Source organism: Grampus griseus (assembly GCF_964374135.1).
Source record: "Grampus griseus genome assembly, chromosome: 16".
NCBI lineage: Eukaryota > Metazoa > Chordata > Mammalia > Artiodactyla > Delphinidae > Grampus > Grampus griseus.
In genome coordinates, this window is record NC_139010.1 from 3,181,019 (window position 1) to 3,202,900 (window position 21,882).

General features: G+C 45.1%; 1 long non-coding RNA gene across 1 annotated transcript; it reads left to right on the top strand.

Annotated features, from left to right (window-relative positions):
- Positions 1 to 8,790: 8,790 nt before the first annotated feature.
- Positions 8,791 to 10,837, top strand: LOC309834632. Its single transcript, XR_014297878.1, has 3 exons — positions 8,791 to 8,900; positions 10,113 to 10,278; positions 10,586 to 10,837. It is a non-coding gene; the product is annotated as an uncharacterized lncRNA (long non-coding RNA).
- Positions 10,838 to 21,882: the final 11,045 nt, after the last annotated feature.

A 21,882-nucleotide genomic window follows, 5' to 3' on the forward strand; every position in this document is an offset into this window, starting at 1 on the left:
CCATGTTTATTACATGTTCATTACATGTTTATGTTTACTACATGTATTATGTACTACATGGATGGTAGAAGCAGCATCAACGACTGTAAGAAAAAAGTGAAGACTGGCATACACCCCATAATTTAACCCTCAAGAGAACACGCTCTAAATTGCTTGGTTTTGCAATTGCATTTGTTGTTTTTTTCTTTTTTTTTTTTGAATTAAAACGAATTTGGAGAGGGCAGACAACAGAAACAAGAAGAACGACAATCCTGCAGCCTGTGGAACAAAAACCACATTCACAGAAAGATAGACAAGATGAAAAGGCAGAGGGCTATGTACCAGATGAAGGAACAAGATAAAACCCCAGAAAAACAACTAAATGGAGTGGAGATAGGCAGCCTTCAAGAAAAAGAATTCAGAATAATGACAGTGAAGATGATCCAGGACCTCGGAAAAAGAATGGAGGCAAAGATTGAGAAGATGCAAGAAATGCTTAACAAAGACCTAGAAAAATTAAAGAACAAACAAACAGATAAACAATACAATAACTGAAATGAAAAATACACTGTAAGGAATCAATAGCAGAACAACTGAGGCAGAAGAATGGATAAGTGACCTGGAAGACAGAATGGTGGAATTCACTGCTGTGGAACAGAATAAAGAAAAAAGAATGAAAAGAAATGAAGATACCTTAAGAGACCTCTGGGACAACATTAAACGCAATAACATTCACATTATAGGGGTCCCAGAAGGAGAAGAGAGAGAGAAAGGACCCAAGAATATATTTGAAGAGATTAAAGTTGAAAACTTCCCTAACATGGGAAAGGAAATAGCCACCCGAGTCCAGGAAGTGCAGAGAGTCCCATACAGGATAAACCCAAGGAGAAACACGCTGAGACACATAGTAATCAAATTGGCAAAAATTAAAGACAAAGAAAAATTATTGAAAGCAGCAAGGGAAAAATGACAAATAACATACAAGGGAACTCCCATAAGGTTAACAGCTGACTTCTCAGCAGAAACTCTACAAGCCAGAAGGGAGTGGCATGACATACTTACTTACAGTGATGAAAGGGAAGAACCTACAACCAAGATTACTCTATCCGGCAAGGATCTCATTCAGATTCGATGGAGAAATCAAAAGCTTTACAGATAAGCAAAAGCTAAGAGAATTCAGCACCACCAAACCAGCTCTAGAACAAATGCTAAAGGAACTTCTCTAAGTGGGAAACACAAAAGAAAAGGGCCAACAAAAACAAATCTGAAACAATTAAGAAAATGATAATAGGAACATACATATTGATAATTACCTTAAACGTGAATGGATTAAATGCTCCACCCAAAAGACACAGGCTTGCTGAATGGATACAAAAACAAGACCCATATATATGCTGTCTACAAGAGACCCACTTCAGACCTAGGGACACATACAGACTGAAAGTGAGGGGATGGAAAAAGATATTCCATGCAAATGGAAATCAAAAGAAACCTGGAGTAGCAATACTCATATCAGATAAAATAGACTTTAAAATAAAGAATGTTACAGGAGACAAGGAAGGACACTACATAATGATTAAGAGATCAATCCAAGAAGAAGATATAACAATTATAAATATATATGCACCCAACATAGGAGCACATCAATACATAAGGCAATTGCTAACAGCTATAAAAGAGGAAATCGACAGTAACACAATAGTAGTGGGGGACTTTAACACCTCACTTACACCAATGGACAGATCATCCAAACAGAAAACTAATAAGGAAACACAAGCTTTAAATGACACGATAGACCAGATAGATTTAATTGATATTTATAGGACATTCCATCCAAAAACAGCAGATTACACTTTCTTCTCAAGTGTGCACAGAACATTCTCCAGAATAATCACACCTTGGGTCACAAATCAAGCCTCAGTAAATTTAAGAAAATTGAAATCATATCAAGCATCTTTTCTAACCACAATGCTATGAGATTAGAAGTCAATTACAGGGGAAAAAAATGTAAAAAACACAAACACATGGAGGCTAAACAATACATCAATAAATAACCAAGAGATCACTGAAGAAATCAAAGAGGAAATAAAAATATATAGAAACAAATGACAATGAAAACACGATGACCCAAAACCTATGGAATGAAGCAAAAGCAGTTCTAAGAGGGAAGTTTCTAACAATACAATCCTACCTCAAGAAACAAGAAAAATCTCAAATAAACAATATAACCTTACAGCTAAAGGAACTAGAGAAAGAAGGACAAACAAAACCCAAAGTTAGTAGAAGGAAAGAAATCATAAAGATCAGAGCAGAAATGAATGAAATAGAAACAAAGAAAACAATAGCAAAGATCAATAAAACTAAAGGCTGGTTCTTTGAGAAGATAAACAAAATTGATAAACTATTAGCCAGACTCATCAAGAAAAAGAGGGAGAGGACTCAAATCAATAAAATTAGAAATGAAAAAGGAGAAGTTACAAGGGACACCGCAGAAATACAAAGCATCATAAGAGACTACTACAAACAACTCTATGCAAACAAAATGGACAACCTGGAAGAAATAGACAAATTCTGAGAAAGGTATAGCCTTACAAGACTGAACCAGGAAGAAATAGAAAATATGAGCAGACCAATCACAAGTAATGAAATTGAAACTGTGATTAAAAATCTTCCAACAAACAAAAGTCCAGGACCAGATGGCTTCACAGGTGAATTCTATCAAACATTTAGAGGGAAGAGCTAACACCCATCCTTCTCAAACACTTCCAAAAAGCTGCAGAGGAAGGAACACTCCCAAACTCATTCTATGAGGCCACCATCACCCTGATACCAAAACCAGACAAAGATACTACAAAAAAAAGAAAATTACAGACCAATATCACTCATGAATGTAGATGTAAAGTCCTCAACAAAATACTGGCAAACAGAATCCAACAACACATTAAAAGGATCATACACCATGATCAAGTGGCATTTAACCCAGGGATGCAAGGATTCTTCAATATATGCAAATCAATCAATGTGATATACCATATTAACAAATTGAAGAATAAAAACCATATGATCATCTCAGTAGATGCAGAAAAAGCTTTTGACAAAATTCAACACCCACTTACGATAAAAACTCTCCAGAAAGTGGGCATAGAGGGAACCTACCTCAACATAAGAAAGGCCATATACAACAAACCCAGAGCAAACATCATTCTCAATGGTGAAAAACTGAAAGCATTTCCTCTAAGATCAGGAACAAGACAAGGATGTCCACTCTCACCACTAGTATTCAACATAGTTTTGGAAGTCCTAGCCATGGCAATCAGAGAAGAAAAAGAAATAAAAGGAATACAAATTGGAAAAGAAGAAGTAAAACTGTCACTGTTTGCAGATGACATGATACTATACACAGAGAATCCTAAAAATGCCACCAGAAAACTACTAGAGCTAATCAATGAATTTGGTAAAGTTGCAGGATACAAAATTAATGCACAGAAATCTCTTGCATTCCTATACACTAATGATGAAAAATCTGAAAGAGAAACTAAAGAAACACTCCCATTTACCACTGCAACAAAAAGAATAAAATACCTAGGAATAAACCTACCTAGGGAGACAAAAGATCTGTATGCAGAAAACTATAAGAAACTGATGAAAGAAATTAAAGATGATACCAACAGATGGAGAGTATACCATGTTCTTGGATTGGAAGAATGAATATTGTGAAAATGACTATACTACTCAAAGCAATCTACAGATTCAATGCAATCCCTATCAAATTACCAATGGCATTTTTTACAGAACTAGAACAAAAAATCTTAAAATTTGTATGGAGATACAAAAGACCCTGAAGAGCTAAAGCAGTCTTGAGGGAAAAAAAACGGAGCTGGAGGAATCAGACACCCTGACTTCAGACTATAGTACAAAGCTACAGTAACCAAGACAATATGGTACTGGCACAAAAACAGAAATATAGATCAAAGGAACAGGATAGAAAGCCCAGAGATGAACCCACACACCAATGGTCAATTAATCTATGACAAAGGAGGCAAGGATATACAATGGAGAAAAGATAGTCTCTTCAATAAGTGGTGCTGGGAAAACTGGACAGCTACATGTTAAAGAATGAAATTAGAACACTCCCTAACACCATACACAAAAATAAACTCAAAATGGATTAAAGACCTAAATGTAAGACCAAACACTATAAAACTCTTAGAGGAAAACATAGGAAGAACATTCTTTGACACAAATCACAGCAAGATCTTTTTTGATATACCTCCTAGAGTAATGGAAAGAAAAACAAAAGTAAACAAATGGGACCTTATGAAATTTAAAAGCTTTTGCACAGCAAAGGAAACTATAAACAAGATGAAAAGACAACCCTCAGAATGGGAGAAAATATTTTCAAACTAATCAACGGACAAAGGAGTAATCTCCAAAATATATAAACAGCTCATGCAGCTCAGTATTCAAAAAACAAACAACTCAATCCAAAAATAAGCAGAAGACCTAAATAGACATTTCTCCAAAGAAGACATACAGATGGCCAAGAAGCACATGAAAAGCTGCTCAACATCACTAATTATTAGAGAAATGCAAATCAAAACTACAATGAGGTATCACCTCACACCAGTTAGAATGGGCATCATCAGAAAATCTACAAACAACAAATGCTGGAGAGGGTGTGGAGAAAAGGGAATCCTCTTGCACTGTTGGTGGGAATGTAAATTGATACAGCCACTATGGAGAACAGTATGGAGGTTACTTAAAGAACTAAAAATAGAACTATGATATGATCCAGCAATCCCAGTACTGGGCATATACCCAGAGAAAACCATAATTCAAAAAAGACACATGCACCCCAATGTTCATTGCAGCACTATCTACAATAGCCAGGACATGGAAGCAACCTAAATGCCCATTGACAGATGAATGGATAAAGAAGAAGTGGTACATATATACAAAGGAATATTAGTCAGCCATAAAAGGAAGGAAATTGGGTCATTTGTAGAGACGTGGATGAATCCAGAGACTATCATACAGAGTGAAGTAAGTCAGAAAGAGAAAAACAAATATCGTATATTAACGCATATATGTGGAACCTAGAAAAATGATACAGATAAACTGGTTTGCAGGCCAGAAACTGAGACACAGATGTAGAGATCAAACATATGGACACCAAGGGGGGAAAGTGGCGGGGGGTGGTGGTGGTGGTGGTGGTGATGGGATGAATTGGGAGATTGGGATTGACATGTATACACTGATGTGTATAAAATTGATGACTAATAAGAACCTGCTGTATAAAAAAATTAATAAAATTAAATTCAAAAAACCCCACAAAAAACGCTTTTGGAACCTATGAACACTTCGTACTACAGGAGGTCTCTGATGAGAGACTGCATTTCTGAATTATGCGTCGTTTCTGATCGTCTTGTCATGGTGTCAAGGATATGTTAAAATGTGTGAATTTCCATCAATCCTCTTATCAAAAATAAGCAAACAGCAACACCTCTTGCGCTTTTTGTGCTGCTCCCAGAACGAGGCCGAGCTGGGTCATTTGTTCACGGTTCCGTGGGGCACTGGCTGTGGCCCATCGGGCGTCCCTGCAGCTTGTGGTCCTCCTCAAGACGCCTGCAGCGGAGCCCCACGGGCAGCCCGAGGGGGAGTGGCAGAGGTGCCCCCGCAGCAGGGGAAGCGGCGCACATGGCTTCCTTCTGCAGCGCGGTAGGATCTGGGGGCTCAGCAGCAGGCCAGGCCCCAGCCCGCTCTGACCCGGAGCCTCTCACGTGTACTGTGGGATCCCCTCCCATTTTACACACAAGCAGATGGAGGCTCCAGGAGGTTCGGGGAGACCTGGGTCAGGGTGCTGGCCTCCGCCTCGGGGTCTGGGGGCTTCTGTCCTTCCGTGGGCACCAGCCTGCCCCCCGACGGCACATTCACCCAGGACGGCTGGGTCTGCGGCTGCAGCCTGTTAACCTTCGCTGGGTGTGGACAGACCCTCCTGGGCTCGGGGGCTTCCGTTACAGAACCAGCTTCCACAGGTACAGAGGCCAGTGCCGGGAAGCTGACTGGGAGAAGGTTTTAACGCCTATTCTGGGTCCCACCTGTTCTGAGTTCCGCTAAGGAATAAGCCCAGAGAGGATTATCCCCAGTGGGAGACATAAGAGGACGGAAAAGAAGAGGTGGGGCCGCAGCTGGACGCACGGATACCTTCTGCCCATCGCCTCGTCAAGCGCGTTCCTCTGCACGGAGGCCGTGCTGCTGGGCTGGCCTGGACCACTCGAGTGAGCCAGGGCCGCGCAGGCGCAGACGGGCCAGTGCAATCTGGATTGCGCTCGCGGCTGCGCTCAGCATCTCAGCTTTTGTTGTTTCTTTTCTCTTCTCAGCTGTATCTGCAGATCAGGCCTCTATTTGCTTTGAGTTGGAGCCAAAATGACCTCAGAGGTCAGAGGCTCATGCTACTGGCTCGTGAACGGTACCAGGTGACCCTTATGTAAGGCATTTTGCCACCGAGGGAAGGGACGGCTGGGTTGCTCTCCGTTAGAAGTGCTCGTGTGGTTTTGTTTGGTGATGTGTCCCCTGCGCTCAGTGTTCTAGGATTCTGTGCAGGAAGAAAACTTTCATTCAAGAGTTTAAAAGATTCTGAGTGGTAACTAAACTCTAACTGGACAAAAGAGCTAATTCCACCCCCCTCATCCCCCAGCCCTGACTCCCGCGCAACACACACACACCCGTCTTGGCCTTGGGAGGTCACCCTTAAGGAAGGCCCCAGACCTGGGCTTGGCTCCCTGGGCCAAACTTTGGTGGTTGTCTTATTTGTTTAAATCCAGTCACACTGCTGTGGTCTGAATGTTTGTGTCCCCTTCTAATTTCTATGTTGGAATCTTCACCCCCAAAGATGCTGGTATGTGGAGGCAGGGCCTTGGGAGGTGCTGAGGTCAGGAGGGGAGCCCTCAGGATGGGATTAGTGCCTCACCCCTTCCACCGTGTGAAGACAGGGAGAAGGCACCAGTGACGACCCAGGAAGAGGCCCTGGCCTGAACATGCTGGCACCTTGATCTTGGACTCCCAGTCTCCAGAACAGTGAGGAATACATTTCTGTTGTTTATAAACCAGTCTGTGGGATTTTGTCATAGCAGCCCAACTGGATTAAGACACCCACAGCAGCCACGCAAGTAGACACTTCCCATGGAAAAAATACCTTGGGAAAAGGTGCTCTCAGCTTGTATCTGACTTTCTTCTGGGTGCGGGGCTGGGCATTGCTCTAAATTCTCTCCCCTGGCCCAGCAGGGATGAGGCAGCCAGGCTCCTGTGGGTGCCGGTGCTGTCTGCCAGCCTCGCCCCATCTCCCCTCACGCCTAGGCTTTTGTATGTTGATTTACCTCTCAACAACCAGGCCCCTTAGACAACATTATCAGTCCCAATTTACAGATGAGTAAACTGAGGCTCAGGGAGGCTAAATCGCTTGATCAAGATTAGGATTCTGCCAAGTAGCTGAGACTTAAGGGCATCTAGCCTCTCACACACATCATCCCCCCACATCTGCTGTTTAGTTTTTCAATGGTCAGGAACTCAGCTAAGATGCTGCGGCAGTGGGGTGGTGGAAGAGAGCCTACTCTTTCCAGAGAGCTTGTGGGGCAGAGGAAGACAGCTAAGCCCACCTTGTGTGGAGGAACTAGCTCAGTCGAGAGTGGTGCAGCACCCAGGGTTGGCAGGGGCCGTATGGTGTGGCCTCTGACCATCACGGAGGGGTGTGGGACTAGGGAACGAGGACAAGGGAGAGAGGGCATTTGAGAGCATCTTAGCCAAGCGTTTGTTCAGTTGGCCGTAACTGGGAGGGGAGGGACCAAATTACAGATGAGAAGCAGCTGATCCAAAGCCCTGTTGGGACTGCTGCTGACAAGGCCCCCGGCCCTCACTCTGTGCGGACGTCGAGGCTTGAATGCTCACACACACACAGAGTTTTGTTTTGCCATGTTTTGTTTTCACCACCGCCAAACATTTATTCTTCCATTAAATAAGACTATAGTGTGCTGAACTGTCTACCAGTAGCTGCAATTCTGCCTAAGACTTACGCTACTTTTTAAGATTTTCTTTTTTCTCATATCGAAACTGAGAAGACTGAAAATTTCACTCAAGGAAAAATCTTTTAACACTTTCCAAAATAATGGCAAGTTCATTCTGAACTCCATCGTCCTTATCACAATTGGAGTGAATGAGCTGCGTGATTGATTCGTTTGATGTCTGATTCTCCTGCAGACTGTCAGCTTCCAAGGCTGGGAGCAAGCCTGTCATTATTTCATTCGACAGATATTTATGGAGCCTGCCTGTGCCAGATACTGGTCCTTATGGTGGGGATAAAAGAGGGAATGAAACACCAAGGACTCTGGAGTGGCTTTCTCCGCTTGTTCTGTGTCCCCAGCCCCTGGGAGTCCCTGGCATTTACACAGCAGGGGCTTACTGGTACCTCCTGGAAAAGAGTGAACACATTTCTTCCCCACATAGTGAGAGACTTGGGGCCTCCCCCGTCCTCCTGGATGAACCTCTGCCAGCCAGCACCTCCCTGCTCCCTCGGCACACAGATCTGTACTGTAGGCCCGGGGTCAAGGCCTCTCTACCCACCCTAAGCACCGTTGGCAGACAGATGGGGAAAAGGGACACGGGCTGTCCCAGCGGGAGGAGGGAAGAGCAGAGAGGGCTGACCCACTTTTCTGGTCTAACTGGGAACTCCCAGCTGGGCCCTGGGGCTCCGGGGATTGGACAGCCTGGATAGCCGCCCTGACCCTGCTCTGTGTTGCATTATTCGCAGGACGGTGACGTGCGTCAGTGCAGCGGGTGAGGGTGAGTCACCAACGGAGCTGCTGTCAGCGGCTGGAGAAAGAAGGCGCCGGGAGATCAGAATCCCACGGGCTCAGATCACGGCTCAGGTCAGCCTGTTTGTTAGCCTGAAGACAGAGGCTACAGAGGCCGTGGTGCCACTGGGCTCCTCCCCTTGTCCCCAGGCTCTGGCCAGATCCCCAAACCTTCCCTCTGTGAGGGAGCGGAGAGAACCTGGGCTTTAATGAGGGACAGATGTGCCTGCCGGCCCTGGAGCTGCCCCTGCCTGGAGTGACAACTTCTCTCCAATTCTCTAAACCTCAGTTTTCGTAGCTGGAGATGGGTTGATAATATCTACCCCAAGGAATTGTTGAAAGATTGGAAATGTCATATGCACAGCATCTGGTACTCAAGAAATGGTGGGCGTCATTTCCCAGGCCCCTGGGTTGGGACTTGACGCGATGTTGTGCTAGCGATAAGTGCACGTCACAAATCACAGTCCCACGCCTGCCCCTCCCTGCCAGTGACCTACGACGGAGGGGTGACCCGCCCCAGCCGCCTCTCGCCCTCTCTGGGGAGAAGCATGTGCGCTGTGCTCTGCTGGTGATGGGCGAGGACCCGCGAGCCCATCCTCTGAGCACAGCCAGCCCCTCGGCCGCCGGGTCATTTCCCACCCTTTCTCCACAGTCCTCACTCTCACCCCAACTCCCTCAATTTCCTTTTCTGCCCTTGGAAATGCAACGTCTTGGAATCTTCCCGAGTACTCCTTGGTTACTCTCCTTTTCCTTCTTGGCCTGGAGCAAGGGATGCCCGTCTTCACAATCAGACGCCCTCCCACGCGCCCCTCCTTTTACTGGTCCCTGCCCACCCACTCTCCTGCCTCCCTTCGGTTCCTTCCAAACTTCCAAATGCTGTGCTTTGGGGCAAGGTGAGTTAATTTCTGTACTGGGAGCTTTCTGTACAGTTTCTTTATCTGGGAAATTCAAGACCAGAACTTCCTTCCTCACAGCTTGGCCATAGGATGCCCTGACTGTGCCTCTTCCCTTCCCCTCTCGTGCGCACCAAGTGTCCAGCCCCAGCGTTGGCTCTTCCTGTTCTGAGATCCCTAGTTGTCTTTGGGCAGCTCCTTCTCAGCCCTCTCACCTCCTCTCTCAGCTCATCTGTGTCACCTTCAGAATCTCGCCTCTAAGCAGGTGGTGCTCAACTTCTTAATACCAACACTGACTTCTCACTTCAGTTCATTTCTGAATTTCTTTTGACTATTATCTTAGTTTGTAGAGTTTTCTTTCTTAGTTATTTATGCTTTTTCTTCTTCCAAACAGGGTTCGGAGGGGCTCAGGCCTGGCTTTCAAGGTGTCTGCTGGGGGGTTGCCTCAGAGCTTCTTGCATTCTGCTGACCTGAAACACATAGATGGTCAGATGTTTCTCCAGCAAAGATGGATTTATTCAAGATCAACAGAGAATTGCAGTTTGGGGTCTGCATCCATGGTGAGCCATGGGCTGGTCCCCACACAGCAAGGGAAGGATACACTTTATAGGAGGGAAAGGAGGTAGAAAGGTCTACAGTAAACAAAGAGTCCATGGCTTCTCACCGGCTGAATCCTTGCCAGGAAAAGGAGGAATCGTTCATTCTTCTTCCTGTTGGGCTCTGGTGTCAGCTCAGGGCTTGAGAGCTTCCCCTTCTGGTCACTCTATTTAACTGAGGTTTCTGTTCATTCTTTTACAATTCCAAGTTCATTTCATGAGCCACACTTTCCCACGCGCACTTCTGCCTCTTTTCGGTTTTGTCTTTCAGCCTGGTACCAGCAACCTCTCCGCAGTCACTCGGATTGGAAACGCCACAGCTACGACCTCCTCTTTCTCTGCCGCATCCAGCCAAGTGCAAAGTCCTCCACAGCATCCCAGTTCAGTGTCTCTCCAAGGCCCGGCCCTGCCTTCCCTGGGGCCCTCAGCAGCCTTGGCCAGGTGCCTACATCTCCTCTCCGATTCCGCTGTGATTCTTGCCCTTCCACGTCTCCGTGTGCCCACCACACCGCTTCCCTGATCAAATCCCCTATGGCACCTAGAGCTTCTTAGAAGAATAGAGGAAGCTCTCCAGGTTCTGTCTATAAAATTTTTTTGTTTGTTTTCTCTTTGTAAGATTATTTTGTTCAAATGTGTTTTAAAGTGATCGTGAAAGAAAAGGGCTCATCCCTCTGAAGGAAGTTTGTTGACCTGATGGGAAAATGCAAAGGGGAGCAAAATATCCTTTCTTTGTACGTGTCTACCTTTAAGGAATCAAGGCAGTTTCAGGGGATGGAGGTCTGGAGGGGAGGAAGTCGCTGCTCCCCCGACCCACTGGTCTCAGAATGACCTCCAGAGGGAGGACTTGCCTGGGACACAAAGGACCATCAGAAGACTGAGGAAGGCAGTGAATAGGGCACCCAGAGTAAGGAAGAGCGAATGATCTAAAACCTTGTGCGTATTAAAGAATGACAGGTGACAGGTGAAGATTGGCAGGGGCAAATTTCTATTAATAACACCATCTATTAATAGTGTGGCCACAGACTGAGTTTATTATTGGCCAGGTCCTGTACTAAACATGCAAAGGGCACTATTTCATTGCATCGTTGCTGCAGGCCAAGGGGGAGGGGCTGCAGGGCTCCCAGGTATCAGAGGGGAAAATTTCTCTGGGTGTGAAGTAGTTCTCCTGGTCCTCTCGCTGGGGCGCCTGTGTGTTTCCTGTGTTGTGAGGCTGCTTTTCTGTAAAGCTGGGAAGATATCACTTAGTCCACAGTGAGAGAATATTCTGGCGGAGGAAGAGAATCTTTTTCTAATCGCCCCAGAACTAGGGAGGATGCTCCCAGCTCACACTGCAGCACCTCCAGTTTCCCTCCTTCTCACTCCCTTTTCCAACTGTGCCTCCTGGGGTCTCCCAGGAATGAGACACCAGTGTTTTACGGGGTCCCACAATTCTTAAGGGGTTTTCCCAAAGACACGGTCGCCAAAGCTTTGAAATGACTGGCTCACCTCTTGCCTGAACCCAATTACATTTTTTTTAGACAAGAAACACTTCCTCCTGAGTAGGTGTCAGCGTGGTGGTGGAGTATTTCCATTTTCCCATTGCATTTAGACCCTTGAGGTGTGCCCCCAAAATACGTTTCTTAATGAAAGAATAGATATTCTAAAATTATTAGTACAGACAATCCCTACGGTAGTGTGAGACAGCACAGCATTGATTCTATTCCTATTTTTCCTCTTTATACAAGTAAAGAATAACAAGCATTGTTCATAGAGATGCATGGGAATGAAAGGAATTGCAAATTTCCCTCAATTCTTTGAACTCCTGCTGAGTTACATGCCCATGGTAATAAAATAATTTGACACATCAAAAATTATTTGTAATGGGCTTCCCTGGTGGCACAGTGGTTGAGAGTCTGCCTGCCAATGCAGGGGACACGGGTTCGTGCCCTGGTCCGGGAAGATCCCACATGCCGCAGAGCGGCTGGGCCCGTGAGCCATGGCTGCTGAGCCTGCGCATCTGGAGCCTGTGCTCCGCAACGGGAGAGGCCACAGCAGTGAGAGGACCGCGTACCACACACACACACACACACAAATCCATTCTGCCAATCTCTTTCTTTTGATTGGAGAATTTAATCTGTATACAGTTAAAGTAATTACTGATAAAGAGGAGCTTACTTTGGTTATTTTGCTATTTGTTTTCTATATGCCTCATAGCTTTTTTGTCCCTCATCTCTTGCATTACTGTCTCCTTTTGTGTTTAGTGCTTTTTAATTTTTTTGGTAGCAAAACATCTTAATTCCCTTCTCATTTTCTTTTGTTTAAACTCTATAGCTATTTTCTTTATGGCTATCGTGGCAATTACATTTAACATCATAAAGTTATAGCACTGTAATTGAATTTATACCAGTTTAATTCAGTAACATAAAAAAAATCTGCTCCTGTACAGCTCTGACCTCATTTCAGTTATTGATGTCACAAAATCGCACCTTTTTCCATCTTCTGTCCAAAAAGAGACTAATCATTGTTTTTTATGCATAGTCTCTTAAGCCGTGTAGAAAACAAAAGTGAAGTTACAAACCAAAGTTACAATAATACTAGTTTTTATAATTGCTCATGTATTTACCTTTACCAGAGATCTTCATTTTTTCGTACAACTTCAAGTTACATCTAGTGTTCTGCAGCCTGAAGGACTCCCTTTATCATTTCTTTCAGGGCAGGTCTAGAGGTAACAAATTCTCTCACCTCTTATTTATCTGGGAATGTTTTAATTTCCTCCTCATTTTTGAAGAACAGTTTTGTTGGATACAGGATTCTTAGTTGACAGTTTGTTTCCTTCAGCACTTTGAACACATCAACTCACTATCTTCTGGCCTCCAAAGTTTCTGATGAGAAATAGGCTGATAATATCATGGGGATCTTTGCATGTGATGAGTTGCTTCTCTCTGGCTGCTTTCAAGATTCTCTCTTTGCCTTTTGCTTTTAAAAGTTTGATTATAAAGTACATGTGGGTCTCTTTGCATTTATCTTGCCTGGAGTTTGTTGAGTTTCTTGGGTGTTTGTACTCATGTCTTTCATCACATTTGGGAAGGTTTTGGTCATTATTTCTTCAAATAATCTCGCTGCCCCTTCCCCTCTTTCTCCTCCTCTGGGCCTCCCACAGTGTAAATACTGATCATTCTTGATGGTGCCCCTCAGGTCCCATAGGCTCTGTTCACTTTCTTTGATCTTTTTCTTTCTGTTCCTCAGATTCAATAATTTCAATTGTTCTACCTTCAGGTTCGTTGATTCTTTCTTCTTTTTGTCAAATCTGCTTTTGAATCACTCTAGTGAATTTTTCACTTTGGTTATTGCAGTTTTCAGCCCCAGGATTTCTTTTTGGTTCCTTTTAAAATATTTTCTATCTGTTGATATTTCCATTTTGTTCTTAGGTCATTTTCTTGACTTTGTGCATGTCTTCTCTTAGTTCTTTGAGCATTTTTCAGACAGCTGTTTTGGAGTCTTTGTCTAGTAAATTCACCATATGGTCTTTCTCAGGGACATTTTCTGTTGACTAATTTTTTCCTTTGAACGGACCATATTGGTTTTGTTTTTTGGCATGCCTTGTGACTTTTTTGGTTGAAAACCGGACATTTGAATCTTATAATGTGGTGACTCTAGAGATCCAATTCCCCCCCTTCCCCAGGGTTTGCTCTTTGTTGTTGTTGCTGTTATGGGCTGTCTCTCTGCCAGGGATCAGCCTGAGGTGTAAACTTAAGGTCTTCTCAGGTCTTTTCTGAGCTTATATTTTCCCCTGGGCTTGCTCAATGACTTTATAAAATTTTCCCTTATACGTGGTTGCTTTTGGATATCCTAATCCTTAAATGTCTAGCTCCCAAAAAGGGAGAAGAGAAAAATGAATGGAAAAAAGGTCTCCAGGCCATTAAGTCCCCTTGAAGTCACTTTGGCCAGATAAGGAGGGGCTTGCAACAGTCCCTGCCTACTTCTCTGTCTGAATCTCCACAATCAGAGATGACAACTCATGATCAGAGCAAATTCTTGTCATTTGGAGAACAGGGTCCTTAGTGCCCACGAGCTCCCACAAGCTGTGTATAAGCTGCTCCTGGAATGCGTGCACAGCTGCTTGTTCTGGGGCTGGAGGTTGGAGGACGGGTGTCTGTTACTGTGCTTAGAGGTGAAATTGACCAAAATTAACTGCGATTCACTGTTCAAGTCTTTCCCTGGAAGTTGCAAACCTTCAGTAGTCTCTTGTTATAGACTGAATTATGTTCTCCCAAAATTCATATGTTGAAGTCCTAACCCTCTTTGTGACTGTCTTTGGAGACAGGGTTTTTAGGGAAATAATTAAAGTTAAATGAAGTCATAAGTATATGGCCTTAAACCAATAGGACTAGTGTCCTTATAGGAAGAGAAAGAGACACAAGGGTTCTCTCTCTCCTCTCCCCTCCCTGCACAGAGAAGAGGCCACATGAGAACTGCCATCTGCAAGTCAGAAAGAACAGTCTCACCAGAAACCAGACCTGATGGCAACTGGATCTAGGACTTCTAGCCTCATAACTGTGAGGAAATAATTTTCTCTTCTTTAAGCAACCAACTCTGTGGTATTCTGTTATGGCAGCCCAAGCTGACTAATACACCTCCAGAATTCCAAATAGTTACATCAGACAGATTCTGCCAATGCAGGTGCTGTCAAGGTGGGGAGATGGATTCCTGGTGCTTCCTGCCCCACCATCTTCCCTCTAGAAAGAACTTTTCAATGGATTGGAAAGATTCCTGTTTGTCTTCAGCAGAAGCCACGTGTTACCTGGGGCACACCCTTGTGAGTTTTCTGATTCTGTGCAGTTTGCACCTTGCATTGAATTTGAGCTATTTTACAACTCTGTAAATTGTAGGTAACTGCAGCAAAGTAAATGATTCTTATCGCTAGGCATGCAGATAAATTCTATTGATTTTCTCCTTACATATGTTTCAGGATTAACGTATGTTGTATCTCAAGATTTTTTTCTCTATACAAATTATGTTCATTCATTATAAATCAGACTTAACTTTCACTGAATTCCTTGAAAATAAGTATAATCATTTTTCTTAAAAACATTTTGTCTAAAATTTTTTCTTTGGAATGGCTCTATTTTCTTTGCTTTGTATGCAGAGAAACAACCACATTTTTTGGTCAGATGCATTATTATTATTACAAACTCTCACCAGACCTTCTATTTTTAAAAATTATCAGTAATAAATTAACCATAGTTGTTAAGTCTTTGTCATGTATGGATAGTTTTTTATTATACTTTGAGGCTTGCCTGAGGCTCTGTAATAACGTTTAGAGTGATAGTATCTTCAATAAACACTATCTCGCTGACTCATGGAAAAGAAGTGTACCAGGTAATTCAGACTACTGACATTTCAAAGAATGGATGGTATAGGCTTTTGAGCTGACATCGCTTAGACAACTTTTAGACTATGCCAGCAGTCTGAGTCTGGATTTCTAGAACTTTCTAGTTGAGACGCATATGACTTCATGAGAGTAACAGCCCAAGATTCTGCAAAGCAGTAATAATTTCATAGGACTGAATGAATTAATGAGGGAAATTTTATTGTGGTTATCTCTTTGGTATGTTGTGGATTTGTTTTAAAGTTCTGCTTTCTAGACATACAAGTATATTCCTTCTCTTTCTTCTTAAGCTATCCTTAATCCACAGCAATTCAGTAAATTCCCTTTCTGCAAAGTAAAATGAAACTTTAAAAAATGATACTAGATTTTCACTGATCTCATGGAATTCAGAAACTTACTAAGTCTCTTTACTACTCTTGGAAATAGAATTATTTGCATAGGCTCAGTAAGAAACTGTTTTCCTCTGCACCAGGATACAATTAAACAAATTGATGGTACCATCAAGGTTTATCTGGAGTGTCATATTTGAGAACAATGCTCACTACATCAGGTATGACAAACCACTTTTAAGGTATAAAGTTCTACTGTACTTTTGAAGACAATATCTGTAAAATACTTTAAGGAAAACTGACCTGGGGGCTGGCTTGAGGGGGCCAGCCTTTCTAGCAGGTCAAGAACTTTAGGATAATTGAGAAGCCTTCAGAAAAGAAGAATTCATCCACATTTATAGGACTGCAGGGCAAATCTGGTGGAGAGAGTTTCTTGGGCTTGGTTTCCTAGCCTCAGGATAGGAGATAATAGAAGCTCTTACAATCCAATCTGATCCCTTATGCAAACTCCAGATAGAAGGCAGTTGTGGGCGGGATGTTTCAAAGCTCTGCTGGGGAGGCCTTGGGGGTTGTTAGTTCTCTTGCTGTGCCCATGGAGATAACCAAGCCAAACCTCATGAAAGCCTTATTTTGTGGTCAAAAATTATCTTTCTTTGAGATTGTTATGATTGCAAAGGAGAGACAGTGTCAGGGGAAAAAAGTGAAAGAATTTTAAATGACCAGAAAGATTCCTGGGTGTCCTCCATGGAAAACTTCTGAGTTATCTGATTCCATGGGGTTGATACCTTTTATCGCCTCTGAGCTAGTTTTCAACTCTGAAACCTGTAGGTAAAGGACAGCAAAGCAAATTATCCTTGTCTGGTGGAAGACAGTTCCACTCTCATGGAAAAAGGCAGTTCTGTATCTATTTGATTTGTAAGTTCACTTCATGGCCTCTATTTCTGCTCCTGGAACTAGTGTAATGTCTTATTCCCTAACAAGTTAAATACTATCTTTGAACTGTGTTAAGTTTATATTTGTATGAGAGTAATGTTTTTGCCTTTAAAAGAATTATCCATAACACGACTACTACTTCTACTACTATTATTTAGTCAACATTCCACAAGCATTTGCTAGATGCGAGACACTGGGAATATCTAATTAGTCTGCTGTCTTCTTCCCAAGGAGCCTGTGATTTAGGAAAAGAGAAGGTAAACCACAGCTGCTGTGCTGTGTTTCAGGTCTGTGGTTGAAGAGGCTGCACAGGGTCTAGGAGCCTGGGGTTGAGTCAGGATGTGCGGTGGTGTGGCTGGAGGGGAGGGTAGTCAGGACACAGCCACCGGGGTGTGGCACGTCAATGGCTCCCACCGGCCACTTGGAACAGCTGCTCGCTCTCTCCTGAGAGACTCTGGCTGCTCTGAAAATTGCAGGGATAATGTCTTCGTGACTCCTCACTGACCGGTGCCCAAGGACATAGGCCGCTGTGATGGCTGATTTTATGGGTCAACTTGTCTGGGCCGTGGGGCACCCTGTCGTTCAGTTAAACATTACTCTGGTGTGTCTGTGAGGGTGTTTTTGGATGAGGTGAACATCTGAATCGGCGGACTGAGTAAAGCAGACGCTCTCCCCAATGGGGGCAGGTTTCATCCAATCCACTCAAGGCCTGAATAGAACAAAAAGGCTGACCCTTCTGCTAATAAGAGGGAACTTCTGCCTGGCTGCTTGGAGCTGGGACAAGAGCATTTCCGGCCTTTGGGATCAAACTGAAACATCAGTTCTTCCTGCGTCTTGAGCCTGCTGGCCTTCAGAGAGCTATAACATCAGCTCTCCTGGGCCTCCAGCTGGCTGACCGGAGAGCTTGGGGCGCTGCAGCCTTTATAATTGTGTGAATCAACTCCTTATAATAAATCTCTTTATATATAAATATATAAGTATTATATATATAAGTATATACATATATACACACATACCTACCTACCTACATACGTATATATGCACACACACATGCATACATATACACATACACATACATACACACGTGCATGCATACATGTATACACACCTATGCGCATACATGCACACAATGCATGTGCGCATATGTACACGCAGTGCATATATATACACACATGTGCATGCATATATGCACACACATACACACGTGCATGCATATATACACACACGTGCATACCTATATATATCTTATAGGTTCTGTTTTTCTGGAGAATCTTAACTAACACAGCTGCCCTGGTCCTGACCGGCTGCCTCTTTTCTCTCCTTCCAGTCCTGGAAAATACATAGCTCTCTTGCTCTTCCATTTGACAGCACTGTTTCCTGACTGACTGTAGAATAAACCCAAATGACAAGTTCTTGTCACTAGAACGAACTCAAAGTCCCAGGAACAGCTCTGCTCCCAGACCTCATTCACATGTACTTTGGATCTAGCTGCACCATGTTCTGGCATGCCAAGTCACCGTCTAGTCACTCCAGGCTAAGTCACACCCTTGGGGTCACCTGTCTGCCAGGTGGGGGTGATGGGCCACCACTGACCGGCAGAGGAAAGCTGGCACTTGGTGTCACAGCACCAGGCAGAGTGGCAGCAGGGCCTTGCTTCTGTGAACACATTCAGTAGCAAATAAAAACTACCCTGACAGGTTGAGAGAGACCGTGGGAGAAAGGAAAATGCTTTGTATTTTAGTACATTAGGGGAACTTTTATCTCGCTTTTTCAATCAAGGGGTCCTGCTGTTTCATCTCGCTCTGGGGCAGGTCACAGGGTGTCCTGACAGTCAGGCACACGGGACAAGTCAGCCCTGTGCCTGGGGGGCCTCGAATGCCTCTCAGCTTATTTGCCCCCTGCCCCCCCACCCCAGCTTCCCTTTCATAATTCATTCTTTAAACAAAGTGATGGGCTGTTTCTGCAGGTCCACGAGGCAGGAAAGCTTCATGCGTCAGTAACGGTAATGGATATTCCCAGAGCAGATGGCCTGTCGGGGAGAAAAGATTGACAAGAGGAAAAACCAGTGAGGGATGAATGTAGTTCACACAGTAAATCAGCATGGGTGATGCTTGTGAGTCTTACAGGAAAAAACAGACTTCAGAGAAGAGCGATCTTTAGAGGCAGAGTCAGCTAGCTTATCAATCTTTATTGTTGTTGTGGAAATAGCTTAATCCAATTCAAATCTTTCATTTGAACTGGAGTATTACATAGCCTGTTTTGAATCTAATCAAAGCATGCACAGTGTTAGCGGAATAACAAAGGTGAAAACTGCTGGTGGTTAGACGTCTAGACAGGGTCCTCCCAGCCCCTCGTCCTTTCCCTTTTTGGTCCTCTGTGAGTGCCATGAAGAGTCACATGGAGACCTCAGCGGTCAGTGGGCCAGGGGGCAGCAGGGTCACACCAAGGACCAGGGGTTCCTTCCCTTTCCTAAGTCTGCACTGAATAGAGGGGGTGAGGCGAATCTAAGGGTCCCCCGTGGCCCCACCGTTTAGGAGTGCGGGTGGGAGAGGAGCGCGCACCCAGAGCAGCCCTGCAGCACGGCAGAAGCTCACGTGTCAGATCTCATTTGGCCCACGAAGCAGGGAGGTTATGGCTGCACTTTTCTTCCTTTTAAAGAACCTGGGAAAGGGACTTCCCTGGTGGTCCAGGGGCTAAGACTCCGCTCGCTCCCAATGCAGGGGGCCTGGGTTCCACCCCCGGTCAGGAAACTAGATCCTGCATGCTACAGCTAAGATCCTGCATGCCCCACCTAAGACCCAGAGCAGCCAAATAAATAACTATTACTAAATAAATAAAATGTTATTTAAAAAAAGAACCTGGGAAAGAAATGTGTGCAGAGAGGAATTTTTGTTGTAGAGAAGAACAGATGTGTCCCGGCTGCTGGCCTGACCAAATCTAACCTGACTATTGACCTGAACCTGCACTGTACATGGGCAACGTGTGCTACCCAGTGGTGGCTGACGTCCTCGGTCCCGGGCATGGGGTATCTCCCTGCAGGACTTTCTGATACACAGGGCGAGTCTGTAGTCAGAGCAGCAACAAAAGCCTCTCCAGCGAATTGGATTCATCCCCATCACCCTGGCTGCTTGTCTGGATTGACCAGGCAGGGCAGGCCCAGGACGGCCTTCTTGCTGTGGCTCCAGCTGGGGCTGCAGGGCCCCGGGAGCCTGACCACTTGGCCTTGGCCGGCTCTCCTGCTCTGGCCTGTGCCTGCTGGAGCTCTGGGCGTCCCCCAGGGCCTCCCCGTCACAGCATCCCTGCAGCCCCGAAGCGCCCCATCCCAAGGCCATCTGTCCACAATCCTATCACAATCATGTCATCAGAGCAGACCCAAGGGGCAGGGACAAGGCTGGATTTTGAGACGCAAGACTATGCAGAAAGAAGAAGATGACTGAAAGGGCTTTTATCACCTTGGTGGGCCTGAGAGCCGCCTTAGATGGACAGCGGGCGTCCCAGGGAGGGGAGAGCTGTGAGAACGAGAGAAAGGGCACACTTTTGGGAATGGATGCGACGTGAGAGCCAGGTTAGAGCTCAGAGTCGTGCCGTCCAGTTAATTAACTATTAATTTAAATTTAAAAAGTAATCAACTTAATTAAAAATTAGGCCCTCTGTTGCACTAGCTACTTTTCAAATTCACACGTGGCAAGCAGTCACTGTGGACAGCCCAGATCTAGAACGGTTCCCTCACCTGGAAAGTGCTTCTGTCAGGGTGGGGAAACTGAGGGCTGATGGACTGGGGCTTGGACTGTAAGCTAAGTGCTCTGATCAGCTTATCATTCAAAGCCTCCAGCAGACAAGGGTTCACACTGCACTTTCAGCAGCAGGAAGATGGCTGTAGTGAACGTGTTTTCCGTGGTTTTGGAGGAAAAGGGTCTCTAAGTTCTTGAGATGATTGAGTGGGTTTTCTGAAAGCTGATGGAAAAGGGAAGCTGTTAGTTTTTTTTTTTTTTTTTTACGACAGTCACTATCTGAGGACAGAGGGCAAGCTCAGAGGGCACCCGGCTTGGGCCTGCAGAGGTGCTGGTCAGAGGGTCTGAGCCCAGGAGAGGCTGGGACTTTGACAGGCACTGATTGCCTCCTGGCATGCAGGTCCCACCATCCTGTTTGTCATGTCTGCTCTGTGCTGACCCTTCCTTCCTTCTCCCATCACCCAAACACCCACTTCCGCTTCCTGAAACGCACACACCCACACCCCAAACAAGGGTGCACACCTTCCTGTGGCTCCCCCACTCTCCCACTGAACCCTGGCTTCATTGGGGGTTCCCTCTGCCTGAACCTCTGAAACCAGCTGCCTGAGGAGTATACCTGGGTTCCCCAACACTCCCCGCCCAGCCTTCCCAGAGATTGTCCCAGCTGTTAGGGTCTCAGAGAAACAGTGGCTGTAAGTCATTCAAATACTGGAGGAACCAGAACAAGTGAGTGATGCACACCTCCCCTGCTTGCTGTGGACCAGCTTCTGTCCAGCCCCTGCTCCCAAGGACCTCCTCTCCTGGCCAAGGAGAGAGACGTGAGGGCACAGACTCCAGCTTGCTGTGATGGGCTACGTGTGCAAACCACCCACTCATCTCTCTCTGCAGCTGTTACCTCCTGAGCTCCTGCTGTGTGCCCACTACTACGCCAGGGCCTGGGGCTTTGCTTTTTAGTAAGACCTGCTTCCTTCTTTAAGGAGCTTGCATCTAAGAGGGAAGCAGACAGTATCCAGGCAATTACCCCACGGTTTCATGACTGGGGCAAGCACAGGGGCTACGGGGATCATGGGAGGCTCAGATGTGCCCAAGACACAGCGGTGACCCAAAAGGAGATCGGTGCTGCCTGGGAAGGGGGCCAGAGCCGAGTCCTGGAGGATAAAGAAAGGTTCTTCAGGCAGACAGATTTAAAAGGAGCAGAACACACAGG